The following is an 11,532-nucleotide window of genomic DNA, read 5'->3' on the forward strand; positions in this document are numbered from 1 at the left end:
ACCAGGCTGGCCTTGAACTCAGAAATCCGCCTGCCTCTGCCTCCCAAGGGCTTGGATTAAAGGCATCCACCACCACCCGACTCTGAGTGTCTTTAAAAACAAGTCTCTGGGGCTGGAGAGATGGCTCAGTGGTTAAGAGCTCTTCCAGAAGACCCTAGTTCAGTTCTCAGCACCAACTCACAGCTGTCTATAATTCCAGTTCCAGAAGATCTGGCGCCTTCGCACAGACATACAGACCACCAGTACATATAACAATAAATAAATCTTAAAGAAAAGAAAAAAGAAAAGAAGAGAAATGAAAAAAAGAAACAAGTCTCTGCTGGGTGTGGTGGTCACACCTTTAATCCCGGCACTGCAAAGGTAGAGGCAGTACTCTTGAGTTCCAGGCCAGCCTGGTCTATGTAATGAGTTCTCAAACAGCCAGAGCTACATAATACAGAGATATAATAGATACCCTGGCCCAGAAAAAAACAAAAACAAGAAAAAGAAGGGAGGGAGGGAGGGAGGGAGGGAGGAAGGAAGGAAGGAAGGAAGGAAGGAAGGAAGGAAGGAAGGAAGGAAGGAAGGAAGGAACTGTTAAGGTAGGGCTGGGCAGGAGAAAGTAGCTGAGGTTAAGAGCGCATACTGTTCTTTGAGAGGACCTGGGTTCAGTTCCCAGCACCCATGTCAGGCAGTGTCATAGCCACCTGTAACTCCAGTTCCAAGGGATCCAACACCTTATCTACTCCACAGGAATCTATATCCACATGCACATACCCTCCCTAAACACACACACACACACAGAGACACACACACACATTTATGTAAACCATATCAGCCATTGCACACATACATTATTAAAAACCATAAAAATAATTTTCAAAACAGAAATATTAAGGTATTATGAGATAAATTGACATGATCCAGATGATGCTTGCTCCCGATTGCCAGTAGCCCAGCTATGCAGGTATCTAAGGAAACTAGTTCTGTGTTTGAGCTCTTACCTCAGTTTCCTTCCCAATGTCCTTGGCAACAAGGGTTATGTCTGCAAAAGCAGCCAAAATCACACTCATGTCCAGCTTCCAGGCCATGACTGAGCATGCTCGTGAGGCCACAGTAAGTCTAAACTTACTCATGCCGTCACTACTGCTCCATGTGAGAACAGTTCGTGACTAGACATCTCTCTAAGGCCAGGCATTGAACTAGTGCTGAGTTCTGAGGATTCAGAGAAATATTTATAAAGATGTGGCCCTACCCAGCCTTAAGAGAAAAGTAGACTTATAAATCCATAGCTGTGGAAGGGCTGGTAAGAGCAGTTAATTCAGGGAGAGTAGGGCCCTTGAAGCCATTGCCAAAAGCCCAACTTGGGGCAAGGGGTTAATTGGTGAAGCTAATGATGAGTTTTGAAAGAATTGGACTAAGCTGGGTGGTTTCCAAAACCATCCACAATTTGTACAGCACAGACTATAGCAGTTACTGTAGACAACTACTAGACATAAACATTGCATCAACATGCAGTGGCTATTAGTGTCAACCAGATGGAAACCTACCCCAAAATAACTGAGGCAGAGCTGCAGGGGAGATCTAATCAGAACAGCAAAATCAAAGGTCACATACCCCATTCTCAGAGGAAAAGAAAAGAGACCCTCCCACCACAAACCAGACAGTGTGGATGGGATGAGGACCCCAGATTTCCTTCGATTTTGACCATCCTTTGGGTGATAGCCTGTGGGAAGAAGGACTGAGGTATAGCTCAGTTGGTACAGCGCTTGCCTTGCATGCACAAAGCCAGTGGTTTGATCCAGAGCACCACATAAAGCCAAGTCTGCTGTTTCAAGCCTCTAATCCCAACAGTTGGGAGGCAGTGTCATAGAAATCCAAGGTCACCCTTGGCTGCATAGCCAGTTCAAGGCCAGCACTGGCTTCAGGTAAAATGAGATTAGATGGTTTGAGCACACATGGGTGATTTAAACTTTAGTAAAGTTGACTGAGAGAGAAGACTTCCATACTGATGAAAATCTCAGTCACCCATTTGAAGCAGGTTGTCTTCACCCCTCTTGGTCCATGCTGATGGCCCTCTTCTCTCCTGGCTTCTAGTTATTGTTTATATAGCCATGATTCTGAACTAAGCTTGAAGGAGCATGTAGAGGGAAAAGACTCATTACCAATGGTGTGGAATCAGGATCGAGGACAGAAAGCCTGGGCTCATCCTCCTGAAGGGTACAGAGGAACACCTTACTGGAGGTAGGCTTGGCAAGGGTCTTTCCACCCTAGGAGAAGTGATATGTACGAACACTTGGGCAGGAAAAGGGATTCAGTTCCCAAGCGCTAGCCTGCCACTGCTGGTTAGGGGCCCATCTGGAGACTGCAGGTATCCATCTTGCAGGTATGGCCTCTGCATTGTGGGCTGTACCATCCACACATTCTTTATTTAAACAGCACAAGTTGGGTTTTAAACTCTAGGATAGTCCTCACTTTCTGACTAGCTACTGGATGTGATGGTGGCTGCCATCCCAGCACTCGGGAGGCTGAAGAAAGAATATTGATGGCCATGAATTCTAGTCAACCCGGGCTACTGTTCAGATCACACTTCAAAATAAAGGGAGGGGATTTGGTAAGATGGCTCAATGGGAAATGGCACTTGCTGCCAAGAGTGATAACTTCCAGTTCCCTCCTTGGAACCTGTGTGGTTGGAGGAGAGAACTGAACCCTAAAAGCTGTCCCATAAAAGCACATAAAAGTGTGTGTGTGTGTGTGTGTGTGTATGTGTGTGTATCAAGAATTTGTTCAAGCCTTGTAGTACATAAGTAGATTTGAGCTGCTTAGGAGGCTGAGCCAGAACATCATGATCTCAAGGCCTGCCTGAGCTACATGGTGACTCTTGGTAACTTAGCAAAACCCTGCCTCAAAATCAAAATCAAATCAAATCAAATGAAAATGGGTAGGGATGTAACTCAGAGCTACACCTCTTGCTTAGCAGACACAAGGCCATGGGCACCAATTTGTCTTAGTCAGGGTTTCTATTCCTGCACAAACATCATGACCAAGAAGCAAGTTGGGGAGGAAAGGGTTTATTCAGCTTACACTTCCACGCTGCTGTTCATCACCAAAGAAAGTCAAGACGGGAACTCAAGCAGGGCAGGAAGCAAGAGCTGATGCAGAGGCCATGGAGGGATGTTCTTTACTGGCTTGCTTAGTTAGGGTTTTACTGCTGTGAACAGACACCATGACCAAGGCAAATCTTATAAAAAAGAAACAACATTTAATTGGGGCTGGCTTACAGGTTCAGAGGTTCAGTCCAATATCATCAAGGTGGGAGCATGGCAGTATCCCGGCAGGCATGGTGCAGGCAGAGCTGAGAGTTCTATGTCTTCATCCAAAGGATGCTAGTGGAAGACTGACTTCCAGGCAACTAGGGTAAGGATCTTTTTGTTTTTTCGAGACAGGGTTTCTCTGTGTAGCCCTGGCTGTCCTGGAACTCACTTTGTAGACCAGGCTGGCCTCAAACTCAGAAATCCGCCTGCCTCTGGTGAGGGTCTTAGGCCCATACCCACAGTGACACACCTACTCCAGCCAGGTCACACCTATTCCAACAAGGCCACCTAGAAATGGTGCCACTCCCTGGTCTAAGAATATACAAACCATGATGGGCACTATCCTCAGTACACACCACACTGAAAAGGGGCCAGCCTAGACTACATAACAAGATCTTATCCGAATAAAAAGGATGAATTAAGAGCTAACCACAGGGAGCTAGAGAGATGGCTCAGCGGTTAGGAACACTGACTGCTCTTCCAAAGGTCCTGAGTTCAAATCCCAGCAACCACCAGCAACTCACAACCATTCATAACAAGATCTGGTGCCCTCTTTTGGTATGTCTGAAGACAGCTACAGTGTACTTACATATAATAAATAAATCTTTTAAAAAGAAGAAGAAGAAGAAGAAGAAGAAGAAGAAGAAGAAGAAGAAGAAGAAGAAGAACAACAACAACAACAACAACAACAACAACAACAACAACAACTAACCATAGGCCAGCCAACAACAACAACAACAACTAGCCATAACAACAACAACAACAACAACAACAACTAACCATAGGCCAGCCAACAACAACAACAACAACTAGCCATAGGCCAGCCAGTGGTGGCGCTTGCCTTTAATCCCAGAGGGAGGCAGAGGGAGGCAGAGGGAGGCGGATCTCTGAGTTTGAGGCCAGCCTGGTCTACAGAGTGAGTTCCAGGACAGCCAGGGCTACACAGAGAAACCGTGTCTCAAAAAAAAACCCAAAAAGAACAAAAACAAAAAACAAACAAACAGCACTCATAGCTTCGCAGTATGGAAGTCTCTCTCAAATCTGTGTTTCCATTGAAATGCAGTCCCTCTCGGTGTCTGCTCTTGGAATTAAATGGCATGCATTGTGCTTTCAGAATCTGTGTTTCCATTGAAATGCACTCCCTCTCGGTGTCTGCTCTTGGAATTAAATGGCGTGCATTGTGCTTTCAGAGTCCTTGTGCCTTACTTGGATTATTACCTTGGAGAAAGGCTGTAAGGTTGGGGCTAAATATTGTAGGGGTTATGGAGATCCACACGAAGACCTCCCAATTTATGTCAAGACTATATTTTCAAAGGTATTGATGTGTTAGAATGGCGGGTTGCATCTCAACAGCACACTAGGCCAAGACAGTTCCTCGCGGAAGAGGTTTTATTGGGAGGGAGAGACAAGGTGGTGGCAGAAAGAGAAGAGGGGGAGAAGAGAAAGAGAGGAGGGCAAGGAAGGTGGTGGTAGAAAGAGAAAGTGAGAAGAGGTGGGGGGCTGTTCCCCTTATTTATATGGAAAATGACATACCACAGGTAAAGGTGGGAGGTGAGCCAAGTGGATTATGGGAATATGGTGCCTGTTGTCTTGGCAACAGGTCTGCAGGTCGTTCTGTCGCCTATGTGATGTCATAGGTTTGGGAGGTCCTGACGCCAACAGGTATTTTTCCTGTTTACTGTACTTTTTTAAACAAAGCTAGTGAGATTGTCAGTGCATTATAGGTGCATTGAACTGTTTTGCTGAGGGCTACACTTGTGTTGGGAGGAGGGTTGCTACTTCATCTAGGTCTCATAGGAAACCCCAACCAGGAAAGAAAGTGTTACACTAGTGCGATAAGAAGTACTCATCTGCCAGGCGTGGTGGCGCCCGCCTTTAATCCCAGCAGTCGGGAGGCAGAGGCAGGCAGATCTCTGAGTTCCAGGCCAGCCTGGTCTACAGAGTGAGTTCCAGGACAGCCAGGGCTACACAGAGAAACCCTGTCTTGTCAAACAAAACAAAACAAAAAAGTACTTATCTCTTGGGGAGACAAGAGGAGAAGCTGGCACCCACAGATTGAAGTTTAGCTTCTGTAGCACCTGCTCTGGAGGCTGCCTGTTCTAGGCTTAAGAGGGATTCAGCTTTGTCCTTCAAGAAAGAAAATCAGGGACTTGGTGTGATGGTGTACAACTTTAATCCCAACATTCAGGAGACAGTGGCAGATGAGTCTCTGTGAGTTCAAGGCCAGCATGGTGAGTTCCAGAACAGCCCGGGCAAGGGGTTGGTGGTGATGCAGAGATCATGTGGCTATGGAGGTGGCTTAGTGGGTAAGGTGCCTGCTTTGTAAGCATGAAGACCTGAGTTCAGATGGCCATCCTCCGCAGAAGGCAAATGTATAATCTCAACACTTCGGGGCAGAGACAGGAGATCCCAGGCTCTCAAGTCAGCCAGTTTAGTGGATTGGTAAGCTCTGGGTTCAGAGAGAGACACAGGCTCAACAAATAAATGTGGGAACAAATAAGGATAATGATAGAGGAAGACATCCAACATAAGCCTTTAGCCTCCACAAAAACATGCGTAGGCAAGCACGCTCGAATCTCAGATTGCTAGGAGACTGTCAGCTTAAGGCAGTTTCTCTTGCCGGCTACTCTGCCAGGTACCTGATATGTTGGTCTAATACCAAATTACAATGTTTCAAGAATTAATCACTTTCCCAAGCTGGTGTAGATACACACCTATAGTCCTAGTACTCACAAGGCTGACACAGGAACATCACTGGAAATTCAAGGTCAGCCTAGGCTACATCGTGAGAACCTGTCTTAAATAAAGAAAAACAGCAAACAAATAACAACAGCCTCACACTACTCCCAGAATGGCCCAGGTAATCAGCACGTCTGCTGCCTCTGCATGGCTTCTAGAGTAATCATTTCTCATCTCAGTGTGAGTTTTGAAATTAGACCTTGATTTTCTTGTACAGTTTGCAGGCCTGTGAAAAGTACTTAGGATAGACATTGCAACTTTCACTTATTTATTTGTGCATTCATTTTTGGCTCATTAATGTTGTAGCCCAGGCTGGCCTCCAGCTACATAGCAAAGGGTGGTCTTGCCTAAATCTTGATCCTCCTGACCTACCTGCTGAGAGCAGACTGCAGGAAAGTGTGGCCACACCTGTTTTCTTACCATTTTGTATTCACTTTTAAAGCAACAGTCATTTATTCACTAATTGATCTAGCGGCTTTTTAGGAATTATTTTCCTAAAGAAACAAAGGCTCTTGATGAAAATATATTGTTTGAAATTCTTAAAGAATTTAAAAAAAATTTTTTTAAAAAAAGAAAAAATAAGAAAAGATTTTTAAAAGAAGTACAGATCAAGCTAGACCTTGTATCTTCCTAGGATGTTTTGCTAGCACAGATGCAAGCTTACTGTTACATGCACAGAACTCGCCTGTTAACTGTACCCTTAGATCAATGGCTATTTGCTCTTGGATGACACTAGATGGCTGGAGGTTTACCCATCAGTTCCTGTGGGTGGCATGTGATTACGGCACAGTAGACAGAGAACACATGTCATTCCCACTTACCTAGCAGAATGCAGCTGGTCAGAGAGGCAGCTTTGCCATGCAACATAGTGGCCAGCCTGGGAGCCCTTAGGTAGATGTGTGTGTCCACTGTCCTCTACGTGCAGTGGTGACCATTATTCTCAAGGGGCATTGTTGGGAGCGTCTGCCTATAGTACTAAGGCTGCTCCTACCTCCATAGAGCACCCGATAGATACCCTTGACTACTTGGTGGTACCCATGGCCATGTTAGCTGCCATAGAGAAGGCTGGCGGGCCTTTGCCTTGTGCTAGAGAAGAGCCAGCTAGCCTATTGCGCCTGTCTGTAGGCCCCAGTATGGAGGGGAGCGTCATCAGAGCACACAGCTGAAAGCGACATCAATATGTATTACTGTGCAGACAGGTGGCACATGTCCCAGTACTTAGAGACTGACACCTGGGAGAACTGCTAAAAGGTCCAGGCAAGTCTGGGCTACAAAGTAAAATACTGTGTATAAATAAATAAATCCAAAAAATAAAAAAGAAATAAAATAATGAAAGAAAGATCATCCCAGCAGTGTGAAATGGCCCCAGCAGTAGTGAATAGACTGTGTACCCCAGGAATAGGATGATACACCCCAGAAAGCCTTTGGGAAGACCCCTGGCAGGGTATCCTGAAAGCACCAAAGGAGAATCCCATGTAAGGGCTGACTATTGACTGTCCTGGTAAACTGTTTTCTTGATTTAGTTGAGGGATTTGTTTCACTTTTGAGATAGGAGCTCGAGTCGCCCAGGCTGGCCTTGAACACCTCACCTCACCTCACCCACCCACACCCATCTCCTAAGTACCTGGAATGCAGACGTGAGTCATCATGCCTACCTTGTTTTTTCATGTGTTTTATTTTTTAAGGAACGTACTGTTTTTGTTTTGTTTTGTTTTTCAAGACAGGACATACATACACATTACCTGGCTGGAGTGAGCAAGTTTTTTTGTTTGTTTGTTTGTTTTTTGTCACGCCTACTAAAAATAAGTTTCTGAATCTAAAAGAAGAAAGAAAACAAGTTCTAAGCTCTGGCCCATAGCCCACTTAGAGCCTTCAGTCTTGATGAGAGAGTGTTCCTGGGGCTAAGCTGGCTCAGTTGTTAAAGACCCTTGCCCTTAAGCCTCATGACTTGCATTTAATTCCCCAGAACCAATGTGGTAGAAGGAAAGGACTGACCCCCAAAAGTTATCCTCTGACCTACACACACACACACACACACACACACACACACACACACACACAGAGTAAACGTGAGGCATATTTCAATGCAAGTAATAGCAACAGCCATTTTTACTGGCCCTGCAGCATTGAAGGTTGCTGAGCCTTTCTCATTCACATCTTACTCTTCCAGGCTATGTCAGCCTAAAGCTGACAGATTCCCCCCACCCAGAGCTTTTTTGAAATGACTGACGTCGTTTCTCCTGCAGGCACATGTACCCCACTGAACGCTCCCCTAAGAATCTTTCTCCTCAGGCTTCTGGAGCCGTGAAGCATGGGTGTAGGTTTATAACAGAAACGTTCCATGAATACTTCTCTTCCTTGACTAAAAGACTATTCAGCATTGCCCATAGGACTCTTCACCACTCCACGGATATGACCAGTCATAAGTGCTGTTATCATGTAGTCATAAGTGCTGTTGTTATCATGTAGAAATCGAGGGGTCCATCCGGCGAGCCATCTGTTAGGGTGCAGCCAGCCAGGTGCATGTTGGCCGAAAGCCTCAAACCATGAGCTGGAAGGATGGCTCAGGAGTTAAGAGTGTGTACAGATCTTGCAGAGTTTGGCTCCCAGCACCTATGTGCCCATCTCAGGCAGCTCATAACTGCCTGGAGCTGCATCTGCAGGGAGGGTGGTGACTCTGGCCTCTGGCCTCCCTCAGGCACCAGCAATCATGTGTCATACCTATACCCAGGCACGCAGTTTTTAAAAATAAGTCTTAAAAAGGAACTTTAATGTCAAAGCTGCCTGAGGTCTTAGTCCTCTCAGCAACCAACAAGAAAATAGGCCTGCTGAGAAGGTAGAGATGGGTGATCTCTGGAGCCAGCCTGGTCTACGTAGTGAGTTGTAGCCCACCAGTGTTACATGATGAGTCCTGTTGAAAGAGATAAAGAAGAAAGGAAGAAAGAACAGAAAAGGAAGGAAGGAAAAGAAAGATGGTGATGATTTAGGCAAACTCAGAAAATTACGGGCAATGTTTGGCAGCCCCAGATAGTCTGTGACACGAGTGTGAACATCATGAGAGTTCAGACGGAACAGGCTTTATCTGAAGTGCTTCAGAACAGCACTGTTTTGGATTTGGGATATTTTATTCAGATTATAGGATATTTACATATGTGGAAGGAAATTCACTCAAGCTTCCTATCTATTTTATTTATACACACACATATAAAACAGAAGATAATTTCATACAGTATTACTGGTAATTTTCTCATGAGCAGATTTGTAGTATGAAATTTTCCACTTTGAATATCATGCCACAAAACGTGCAGCAGATGTTTTTCAGATTTGGGAATTATTTTGTGTTTCCTGATTTAAGGATGCTCAACTGAAATACATGGCTGTCTGGCCAAGCTGGGACACAAAGCTCGAGAGCACAGCTTACGTGGAAGCCCTTGTGTCATTCACACACATACACACACACACACACATACACACACACACACACACACACACACACACACACCAGTTCTCTTCTTTCATTCCCAGTGCCACACTGATGACACAGAACAGACAGCAGTTGGTAATGGCAGGTGTTTCCAGCGAGCTGCAGCATGGTGCACATCAGTACTTGGGCAGGAAGTCATCCTTGCCTACAGTACAGAAATTACGGCCAGACTGGGCTATGAGAAACTGTCTCCATTAATTAATTAGTCATATAGCTTCTTTCCCCTTCCCTAGTTAGACCTAGACATATATATTTTTATCATATAATACATAAAGAAATTTTGCACTTTTTGTAGCTTCACATTTCTGGATAATTACCCAAGGACCTCAGGCCTTCCTACTTTGGGGTGACATGGGTCTGAAGGGCCTTGAAAGCCTCTTGGATCAGTTTGCCTCGGAGCCTGGGCAGGATTCAGTTCTGTGCCTGTGGAGTCTCAGCTCTCTCCACAGACTAGCTTTCACAGGATTCAAGAGATCCCAAAGAGATGGGGAAAGCTTTCTGCCAGTCATCTGCTAAGTTTCTCCCTTCCCTTCTCCCTTCCCTTCCCTTCCCTTCTCCCTTCCCCCTTCCCTTCCCTTCCCTTCCCTTCTCCCTTCTCCCTTCCCCATTCCCTTTTCCCTTCCCTTCCCTTCCCTTCTCCCTTCCCTTCCCCATTCCCTTCTTCCCTCCCTTTTTCCTTTCCTTCCCTTCCCTTCCCTTCCCTTCCCTTCCCTGTCCTTTCCTTTCCTCTTTCTTTCTTTCTTTCTTTCTTTCTTTCTTTCTTTCTTTCTTTCTTTCTTTCTGTTGTTATTGTTTTTGTTGTTGTATTGATTTTTATTTTTTGGAACAGGGTTTCTTTGTGTAGCCTTGACTGTTCTGGAACTTACTCTTCAGACAGTCTGACCTCAAACTCAGAGATCCATTGGCCTCCATCTCCAGAGCGCTGGGATTACAGTCTCGTGCCACCATGCCTGGCATTTCATTCCCATCTTAATCCCAGGGATTTCCACTGATGCCCACAGTTTTAGAGTCTCATTTTAGAGAGAGTGCTGCCTTCTGTTTGTTCTATGCCTTGTTTTTGTTTGTTTTCTTTTCTCTGAGACAGGGTTTCTCTGGTAGCCCTGGCTGTCCTGGAACTCCCTCTGTAGGCCAGTCTGGCCTCAAACTCAGAGATTCCCCTGCCTCTGCCTCCTGAGTGCTGGGATTAAAGGCATGTCACACCACTACCTAGCTGTTCTGTGCCATTTTGAGGTCTACCATAATGACAAAATAGAAACCTCAGATTTGATCAGGTGACATTGAAGCCACTGAATCAAGTGTATAGCATCTGTAAGATGTTAATAACTCACCTGTTTATGTAACAGTTTTGCCAGGTGACAGTGCTGAAACCTTAATGAAGCAGTGACATCCTTAAGGATGGCATTGACTGTAAGACTAACATAAGACTCAGTTCTACCTAGACATTATATTCCATGAATATGACATGATACCCAGTCCCATTTAACTCTTGAGTATTGACCAAAATTCTGCTTCTATGAGAGAACTGTGACAATTGGACAGCTCTACCAGTGAGTTACTTAGATGATTCATACTTTACTCTTAAGCCATTATTATTCAAACAACAGTAGGGTACTCTATTTTTCTTATTGTAAAATGTTGCTTAAACCAAGCGTAGTGGCACAGGCCACTAATCTCAGCAATCAGAAAGCAAAGTCAGGCAAATCTCTGTGAGTTCAAGACCACCCCAGTCTACAAATCAAGTTCTATGCCAGCCAGGGTTACATAGTCTAAGGAAAGAAAACAAATGCTTAAAATCCAAACATAATGGTGCATACCAACAATCTTAACCCTCAGGAGGCAAATGTAGGAGAGTTCCTATAAATTCAAGGCCATTCTGGTCGTCATATCAAGTCCCAGATCACCCAGGCTATTGTACTGGGCTGGTTTTGTGTCAACTTGACACAGCTGGAGTTATCACAGAGAAAGGAGCTTCAGTTGAGGAAATGCCTCCATGAGATCCAGCTGTAAGGCATTTTC

At 45.1% G+C, this 11,532-nt stretch overlaps 1 protein-coding gene across 7 annotated transcripts in view; it reads left to right on the forward strand.

Moving 5' to 3' along the window:
- Nucleotides 1–11,532, forward strand: part of Patj (PATJ crumbs cell polarity complex component) — a 314,627-nt gene that overhangs the window by 300,402 nt on the left and 2,693 nt on the right. The gene's annotated exons all lie outside the window — the stretch shown is intronic.

Source organism: Mus caroli, chromosome 4 (assembly GCF_900094665.2).
Source record: "Mus caroli chromosome 4, CAROLI_EIJ_v1.1, whole genome shotgun sequence".
Lineage (NCBI taxonomy): Eukaryota > Metazoa > Chordata > Mammalia > Rodentia > Muridae > Mus > Mus caroli.